Source organism: Eumetopias jubatus, unplaced genomic scaffold (genome assembly GCF_037043125.1).
Source record: "Eumetopias jubatus isolate StellerSeaLion01/CBP00866 unplaced genomic scaffold, mEumJub1_p1.0 scaffold_4, whole genome shotgun sequence".
NCBI classification, from domain to species: Eukaryota; Metazoa; Chordata; class Mammalia; order Carnivora; family Otariidae; genus Eumetopias; species Eumetopias jubatus.
In genome coordinates this window covers 37,806,301-37,816,625 of record NW_028274810.1, presented here as the reverse complement: position 1 = coordinate 37,816,625, position 10,325 = coordinate 37,806,301, and the positions used below count along the sequence as shown (strand labels likewise).

At 35.9% G+C, this 10,325-nt stretch overlaps 1 pseudogene; it reads right to left on the bottom strand.

The window, feature by feature from the left end:
* Positions 1 to 2,337: 2,337 nt before the first annotated feature.
* Positions 2,338 to 6,050, bottom strand: LOC114208376 (GTPase NRas pseudogene; annotated as a pseudogene).
* Between the last annotated feature and the right edge of the window lie 4,275 nt (positions 6,051 to 10,325).

Sequence of the window (10,325 nt, the reverse complement as noted above, 5' to 3'; positions counted from 1 at the left end):
GCTTGATCCTGGGACCTTGGGATCATGACCTGAGCCAAAGACAGATGCTTAACTGACTGAGCCACTCAGGTGCTCCTGATGGTTTCCCTTGATGTGTAAATGCTTTTTATCTTGGTATAGTCCCAGTAGTTTATTTTTGCTTTCATTTTCTTTCCATTATGGAGACATTTCCATAAATATCTTGCTGAGATCTATGTCCAAGAGATTACTATCTATATTTTCTTTTAGGAGTTTTATGATTTCACATCTCACATTTAAGTCTTTCATCCATTTTGAGTTTATTTTTGTGTATGGTATAAGAAAGTGTTCCAGCTTTCATTCTTTTGTATGCAGCTGTCCAGTTTTTCCAATACAATTTACTGAAAAGATTGTCTTTTCCCCCATTATATTCTTGCCTACTTTGTTGTAAATTAATTGACCATTTTGTTCCTGGGCTGTCTATCCTTCCTATGTGTCTATTTTTGTGCCAGTATCGTACTGTTTTGATTACTATACCAATCTTGAGAAAAAAAGAACAAAGTTGGAGGTATCACAATCCCAGATATCAAGGTACACTATAAAGCTACAGTAATGAAAAAAGTATGACACTGGCACAAAAATAGATACATAGATCAGTAGAACTTTTGGTTTTTCCTTCTGTTGGAAATGACAGTTAGAAAAGGCCTCCTTTTAACATAACAATAAAAAAATTAAAAAAAAAAAAGAAAAAGCCTCCTTGCATGGAGCTGGGAATCTTGAGGTTCTGATTTAACTCAAGATAGAACTTCAGAGAAAAGGATGTTTCACTTTACACAGATTATTGTGAAAGAAAAAAAATGTATTTAATCAATTAAAGTTTGGTTTTAATTAATTTAATCTAATTAAATAATTCATTTAATTGATACAATTAATATTTAACCCAATTAATATCTTATCTAATTAGAGTTTAATGATTTTAAAATATGTGACTTATTTTTATATCACTGGTCTTTTAGAGACATATTGTGGAAAATAAATTCAATATTGTTCTCTGTATCATTTATATAATTTTATTTGTTGTTAGGTTGAGGTATTGGTATTGATGTTATCATCCATTTGGTGATCACTTAATTTTCCTTATTTAATTTTATTTAAACTCAAAACATTGAGTCATCCTTGGATTTCTAAAATAAACTCTATTTAGTAGCAAACTCTATCTTAAGTGAAAATAAAATTTACTGAGCATTATCTCTGTGTTATTGCTCTACTAGTCGATTGTATTGATTATTTCAGTGATCCTGACAAGATATTTTAAAGCAGGCATTCTTTCCTCAGTATTTTTAAAATGTGGGACTCAGAGAAGTTAAATTACATAAGACTCAACAACAAGAAAATGAAGAAAACTGAACTTCAACAATAAATTCATGTGACTTCATTGGACCAAATTGTTCATCCTATGACAGATTATGCTTTCATCAACTCTTGAATTGCATTTGCTTATAATGTCCTTAATATTTCTTCCCTTAAATGAATAAGTAGTATTATTCTAGTTTTCTTTATTATGATTTTTACCAAATTAAAAAATGAAAAACATAGAAGATATTTTTAAATGAGAATATTTATTCAATTCTGTATAAAGGAATATGACAACCTAAATGAAGTATGTGATTTTCTAGCAAAAAATTGATTGTCAAAAATTAAGAAACTATCAAAACCTAAACAAAGAAACAAAAATCACTGTAGAAGAAATAGGGAAAGTAGACAAAGGAAACCTCCCAATGAAGGTAAAGAAGGTAAAGATTTAAGCCCAAATTATTATTATTATTATTTCTATTTATGAATGCAAGGCCAATGCCAATTTATAGAACATAGCCAATAACATTATAAATAAACCAAATGGCAACTTAACCATATTCTCAGCAAAACAGTAATTTATGACATTTCTCCAAAACCCAACACAGTTCAGCATTAAAAAAGAAAAAAAAAGTCACCAGCAGTTGCTTCTTTAGAGCTTAAGACATTGTTTCCTACAGAATTTCATGTCTTCAGTTATGTTCTCTGTTTCAGAGCATGAATTACTTTTCAGATGAAAAACTTGGGATGGCAGAAGTTTTTTTGTGTTTGTTGAGGGAGAACCCAAGGTGGAAAATAGTGGTTCATTGCTCTGGTCAGACAACCAAGTGAGGAGGTAGTTATTCAGAGAACTTCTCAAATAGAGAATATTGTACTGATCTACTGAGAGTTGGAGAAGTAGCAGGAGCTTCTTTGTGAGACTGAAGATTGCAACAGGAATGCTTCTCCTCCAGGAAATTCAGGACCAGGGTGTTGATGCAGCTAGACAGTGGCTCTTTTTTGATGCTATAACTTCAAAAGTATTTGTTACATCACCATGCGTGGTAACCCCATACAACCTTGAGTCCCATCATTATTGCTATTGAATTTCTTCATTTGATACTTAAAAGACAGTTTGTAAAAGGCATCTTTGACAACCTTCCGGTCTTGGCTGAGGTTTCAGTGAATGGAATCCCATAACTCTTGGCCAGTTCATGGGCTTGTTTTGTGTCAACTGTCCTTGTTGACAAATCACACTTGTTTCCTACTAGTACCATAGGTATATCATCTGAGTCTTTTACTTGCTTAATCTGTTCCCTGTAGAGATTGACTGCAAATGATTTGCTATTATTGATGGCAAATACACAGAGGAAACCTTTACCTGTCTCTTGTATTGGTCTCTCATGGCACTGTACTCTTCCTGACCAGCTGTATACAGTATGTCCAACAGACAGGTTTCACCATCTGTAACCACCCGTTTTCAGTAAGAATCTTCTGTGGTGGGATCCTATTCATCTACAAAGTGGTTCTGGATTAGCTGGATTGTTAGTGCACTTTCTCCAACATCACCTGCTCTAACCACCACCAGTTTGTACTCACACCAGCAAGAACTCCAAAATTTGCTTCTTCCACTTCAGATGGATTTAGGGCCACAACTGGGAAAAATGCTGGAGACCCCAGAACTTCCATGAACAGCCTTCACTAGGGACTAAGTCCAAATTATTTTAACACTTAAACCAACCAGTATTGCTAATCCTATTTAAGTTTTCTTAAAATCTAAATTCTATTTAAGTTATTGCAAAGAACTAAGAATATAATGCTTGCAACATCTTTTTGAAAGCAGAATATTGATACCAGCATCTGTCAAAGGTAGATAATATTTATAAAAATAATAATAAAAGCCCTCAAAGTCATTTTTGAATGTTAGTTCATAATCCAAAATGAAATTAGATTCTAGTAAAGAATTAGAATCTACCAGTATTTTACAAATAAATATAGCCCATACAAAGTTTACAACTGGAATGCAAGGATGGCTTGATATTAGGAGCCCAATATCATTCATCATGTCAACAGCTAAAGCAGAAAAAAAATTTTTTCATAATATTATTATTAGTCAAGATACAGGTTAATCTATAAGATCTCAAAATGACACCAGACTGATGCAAGGTAGATTTATTAGTTAAAACAGCATTCACTGGGAAAAATGTCCTAGAAAAGTCACTGATTTTGAAAAATTTCAAAGTCCTGGAAAACAGGAATAAAAAGTAAATCCTGAAAACTATGACCTTTACCCTGGAACAGATTAATAATCCCAAGAGATTTTCTTTAAAAAAAAAAAATCCTAAATGATTTGTTAAAGTATCCTGAGACATTATCTAGGGAAAGCTCAGAAGGAAGGTGAGTATGAAAGGGTTTAAGCCCTCAAATTAAAAAAAGTTTTACTCAGAAAATAATTCACCATGTATACTTTAGAACTGAACAAAAAAGTGTCAGGTTTATTTCATAAGTAAATAGAAATAAAGCAATAGAAATACTAGGAAGAATATTATAGTGCATATTTATAGATGTTTGCCTTATACTCTTATATATATAAAGGAATGGAAAAGAAATCTCACTCCCAACCCTGATGCATATGAAGAATGATTTCACACTTATGCTATGCCATTTTGTTCCCTTGACCAAAAGATGAATGAAAGATGGGCTGATAATCCAAACTAGAGCAATTAAAGTTTTCTGTTTAGTAAATTGGAAAGGGAAAAGGGCAGTGGTGTTCCAGTCCCATTAAAGCTGGATTCTTGAAAAGGAAATATAAAAACTGGAGAGCTTAATAGGGATCCAATATTTTCCCTTTTTTAGACAAAAATATAGAGAAAGCTGGTCCAGAATATAAAAAACTGGTAAAAGAGATGAAAAAATAAAAGCCATAAAAAGAGATGGAGGGTAAGGTAGAAAATATAAATGAGGTTTCTCACAGTGTGTTGAGCCCTGGCCCCAGGCAATTCTAGGCTAAGATGAAGGTTCTCCTTTGGTTTGTGAAATATGCCAGAATCTTTATATTTCATTTTACATTATTTTTGAGCTAGAAAATGGGTGTAATATTTTTAAAAGATAAGATCATGTGTTTTGTATTTCTTTTAAATTATAGCCTTCTTGACTACCCAGCCATTAAAGCATTTCCATGATCCAGGGGAGAGTCACGTAATCTGGAACAAAGATGTCAAGTGTATGGTAAATGACAGCTTTCATGTCCCAATGAAACAGTAGTTTTACAATCTAGGCTTAATTGAAAAACAAAAGAATTTATAAATTCCAATATTTCTTACATTAAAAAAATTGGAGACCTGGGTTTTTATTTTACTATATAGAAAGAATCTTGGGATATTATGGAGAGAACACATCTGAGTCTATAGATTGGATAGGGTAAGAAAGAGGGGAGAAAAAGAACAAAAGATCAGATGCTGTGTCTCTAGTTCTCTATTCCACTCCCAATCTAGTTCACCTGATGATAAACCTCAAGATGAAGATTGTGTAGTGATAGAGGAACTCCAGAGGGCATATGTGTATGTGAGGGATGCTGAAAAGAAAAGAGCCTCACAATGTGTTGGCTCTAAGGAGGAGGCCATTTGTCTGAATGTCCCACACCAAGATGGACACACAGAGCTGAGTGGTGATAACAAAATGGCCACAGACTATACCCTACCATACTCTCACCTTTACCTGTACACATTCTGGGCATAATTAGTGAAATGTCTCAAAGCTACTGTGTGTCCTCAGTGGAGAACAGAGAGATCATTGGTTAATTAGGGAGGGTAATTCTTAAGGAAGGGATCAAAGGAACATATGGCTGAGATTAAGCAGAGCAGCAGTGGCAGGAAAGTCTGAGGTAGGGCCACATCAGATTAGTGGGGCCTGTCTGTAGAAGCGAAGGGACCTCTGGGCACTGACTGCGGAGAAAAAAAAATGAGACATAAACATGACTTTCATCAGCCACAATATCAAGAATAGATAACAGCAAGATGAACAACAACCAAGTGGGACAAAAGACGTCCTAGAGAAGGCTGCTACCCAGTTTGAGTTGTGTTGTTTTTTTGTTTTTTTTTTTTTTTGATGCCCATGGTATGTCCAGGTGTCATCTTGGTAGAGATAAAACCAAAGGGACAATTTTAAAATGGAAAAGATAAGTAATCTTTAAATGACATATTTAAAACCCCATCCAGGCATGCTTGGGTGGCTCAGTCAGTTGAGCATCCAACTCGAGGTTTTCGGCTCAGGTCATAATCTCAGGGCCCTGGGATCAAGCCCTAAGTTGGGCTCCTTACTCAGCAGGGGGTCTGTTTGAGATTCTTTCTCTCACTCTGCCCCTCCCTGCCTGCTTGCTCTCTCTTTCTCTAAAATAAATAAATAAAATCTTTAAAAAATAGAATAAAAAATCAAATCAAATCCCATTCATCTTAGCTCCTCCTACCACCATTAAAAAGAATCTAAGCTTGGGAAAAATATACAAATAGTGGTAGGTAAAAAAAGAATGTTACTTGTTTGCATATATGAGTTTAGCATATATGGATTTTAATCACCCACTCTACACTAGTATTTGCTAGTTTCTTTTACCTAAAACTATTATCAGCACTGAGCAGAGAAATGAGGGCCTGATTCGTTACTGCTGACTCTATCCCTACACCAGAAGGGTTAATATCACAACTGTGATAACTACTAAAAAGAGTGACCACGCCTACACTTCCCTTATGTAGCAGCACAGTCATCATTAGATAATTAAATTGTTGATATTTGTCAACATTTGTTTTGTTCTATAGGAGATTATCACAGATATCCTTTGGTTACCATTTGCTAAAAACCTTAGTAATCAAATCAATTCTTACCTTTGAACAATTTATTGAATTAAATGATTTTTGAGATCAAAATTCCAATTTGGAGATTTATTTCCTTCATTCAGTTATGGTTTTATACTACTAAATTGGGGTATTCCATGAAGGGAAAGAAATAGTGTAAGTAGAACATACTTATGTCAATAGTTTATATTGAACTCAACTAGTAATAATAATAAAATTTTCATTGCCTTTTCATAAGCACATATGAAATAAGTTGCCCCTCAGATGAAAATCCTGAGGTGACTTAAAACACACATGTCGCAAAATGCTGCAGTATGCATGTGTTGGAAGTCTTGGTGAAAAAACAAGTTACCTCATTCTTCTTAAGTACTTGCTCCATTCTTCAAGAAAAGTCAGAGGCAGAGTTGGGGGTTGGCAATCATGGGTCAGTATCCATGGAAAGGGAAGAAAGTAAGGGCATGAACTTTCTATTCTGCTTGTTAGTTTGGTCTTGCTGAGTCGGTTAGGACCCTGCCACCCTTCTCCATTGCAGAGTGAGATCTGCTCAGCAGGACTTTGCAGACTCTGCAGGTCCTTACGAAATAGGTTCTGTGATGTCCAATAATAGCCACTGTAATTAAAGCAACTCCTTTTCTTACGATGCTCGGGGTATTTTGATAAATTAAGAAGTCTCTAATCAGTTATCTTTGCAAGTTTCCTAAAATGTCGAATAACAATTTAGATAGTTTTTGGTTTTGGTTTTGGCTTTTGTTGTTGTGTAATCTGTTTGAGTGACTGTGCTGGGCCAAATCTGATGCTTATCCCATCAATTGCCCTCTTCCTCTTCAAAAACTTCACATCTAAATAGAGAGCCCTGGGAGACAATCTTTTTCAAAATTGATTTCATTATGTCTTTGCTATTAATGATGCTTATAGGGTGTGAAACGTTAAATCATGACCCTGTAGGACTCTGGAACTTTTGCTCAGCCAGAATGTCATTTTATTTTATTCTTTAGGGTTGTACTTTTTTTATACTAATGTAGGATTTGGTGGTAGACTATAATTAAACTGTAGTCAATGGGCCTAACTTTTACAAGCAATTAGATGTATTTGCTTTTTTTTCTCCTCTGCTGAGAATATGGACTAGCTTTGTGGAATCACTAAGAGGTATCCCTCTGCCCCCACTTTTCTTTTAGTTCCTCCTCAGTGCAAAGAGAATACACAGCATTCTGCAATGTTTTTATTCTATTATTGCTTGAAATATTGACTTCACATTCCACTAGAGAAATTGAATGAGTGCAGGAATGTAAAATACTATTTAAGCATCTCTCTATGTTCCCTTCACCTTTTATGTTTTTCTTACCATATAACCTTCCTATCCTACCTACGATTCTATTCTTTTTATGTTACACACAAAGCTGAAAATGGGCAGGGCTCAAAGGCCTAGAACATTTTATACCCATGCAAGAATACAAGCGACTTGATTATGACATAACTCTTTGGATATTTTTCCCATTTAAAAAATAAGAAAACAAACCAACTCAGCATTTAGACTTCCAAATAACAAGAAAATTGGCATCTGCAGATACTAAGATATTGTCACAATTGGGCCAAGTGCCTTTTTCCTCCCAAATTATTCCTTTTTAGTTGCTTTCTTTAAAACATCCACACATATGATTGTTGTATTGTGATACCTATGTACATTTGAGAAAGAGCATTGATGAAAATCATTAAATATTATTTCATCAATAATTATGTGGTTTCCATACCTAGTGATGGAGATAGCCAAAAGACCATTTTAATCATTACTATATTCTTTTCTAAGTCATTTCTTACGGCCCAGCACAGTCACTCAAACAGATAAATAAGTGTTGCTACTTGCTATAATTCCAACCTTATAAAAAATACATAGACACACACACACACACACACACACACACACACACACACACACACACACACACCACAAACACAGGCACACATACAGTTTTACATATCATGTATTATTAGGGGAAGGCTGTGGTAGAAGTCTCTGAGGCTCCTACCACTCTTGATTCCCCATAGCAACGTAGCTTTTGGATCAGTCAAAACCCCATAGAGACATATGCAAGAGTTCACATCTTTTATGCTGGACCTCCTCAGGATACACTAATTTGCTACAGCTGCGCCCATGCCCATTCACTCCCAGGTTCCTGGCAAGCCTGACCTTGATGGTTGACAGGTGTGGGAGCTACTGGCTCAGGGGAAAGAAAATTAACCCTCTTTCTGCCAGAGCCCTCTTATGCCCGAATGGGAATAATCTTCACTTCTCAGCATGAGAAACCAATATGAATTTTTTAATCAGTCAGAAAGTATTCTATTCCCAAAAGCATTGGCACACAAGATTATAACTAGAGATACTGTCTAGAAGTAGGAAGATGAAGATAGGCAACAGCTGGTTCAGTAACCATGCTGGAAGATCCTTTAACATTCTTAGAAAAGAAAATATTTAGAATTCCCTGACACATTTGGAGAAGAGGAGAAAGCCATTGCTCTGTTCCTCCTTCACAATTTGCCCTCTTCAGAAAAAAAAGGGGGGGGGATTTTATAAATGTTTTAAAGGATTGAGCCATTGTGAAATGGTATATTTTTGACCATTTTAATTATTTGATTTGTTTTCTTTTCTGCTTGGTGCACAGTCAGAGGTAAACTGAAATGGCTTCTGCTGGTAGTGGGCCACTGTAAAAAGCTCAAATGACAGTGGGAAATTGATTTTGTGATGAAGGGAAGCATTAATAAAAGCTTCACTCATGTTTACCCTTTTAAATTGGCCCTAGAGGAGTTGATTAAACTATTCCATTGGCAGTGGCTGGTTGATACATAGGTTGTGAAGTGTTCTATGCCTGTAGGTGGTGTTTAGAGGTATCTACATTTTTCTCATCTGGTTTGGTATGTCATTGAAGTTTCATTTAAACTCTTTGTCCCATTCTGTCCGTTGTCTTTTGGGTTTGTTGACTGTTTCCTTTGCTGTGCAAAAGCTTTTTATCTTGATCAAGTCCCAATAGTTCATTTTTATCCTTGCTTCCCTTGCCTTTGGCGATGTTTCTAGGAAGAAGTTGAATTGACAGAACGGGAGAAGATATTTGGAAATGACATATCAGATAAAGGGCTAGTATCCAAAATCTATAAAGAACTTATCAAACTCAACACCCAAAGAACAAATAATCCAATCAAGAAATGGGCAGAAGACATGAACAGACATCTCTGCAAAGAAGACATACAAATAAATGGCCAACAGACACATGAAAAAGTGCTCAACATCACTCGGCATCAGGGAAATACAAATCAAAACCTCAATGAGATACCACCTCACACCAGTCAGAATGGCTAAAATTAACAAGTCAGAAAATGACAGATGTTGGCAAGGATGCGGAGAAAGGGGAACCCGCCTACACTGTCGGTGGGAATGCAAGCTGGTGCAGCCACTCTGGAAAACAGGAGGTTCCTCAAAAAGTTGAAAATAGAGCTACTGTATGACCCAGCAATGGCACTACTGGGTATTTACCCCAAAGATACAAATGTAGTGATCCGAAGGGGTACATGCACCCCAATGTTTATAGCAGCAATGTCCACAATAGTCAAACTATGGTAGGGGCACCTGGGTGGCTCAGTTATTGAGTGTCTGCTTTTGGCTTAGGTCATGATTCCAGGGTCCTGGGATCAAGTCCCGCATCGGGCTCCCTGCTCCATGGGAAGGCTGCTTCTCCCTCTCCCACTCCCCCTGCTTGTGTTCCCTCTCTCGCTGTGTCTGTCTCTGTCAAATAAATAAATAAAATCTTAAAAAAAAAAATGTAGTGATCCAAAGGGGTACGTGTACTCCAATGTTTATAGCAGCAATGTCCACAATAGCAAACTACAGAAAGAGCCAAGATGTCCATCAACAGATGAGTGGATAAAGAAGATGTGGTATATATATACATATATATGTGGTATATATATACATGTGGTATATATATACATATATATGTATATATATATAATGGAATATTGTGCAGCCATAAAAAACCCCCGAAATCTTGCTGTGGATGGAATTAGAGAGGTATCATGCTAAGTGAAATAAGTCAATCAGAGAAAGACATGTATCATATGATCTCACTGATATGAGGAATTCTAAATTTCAGGAAACAAACTGAGGGTTGCTGGAGTGGTGGGGGGTGGGAGGGTTGGGGT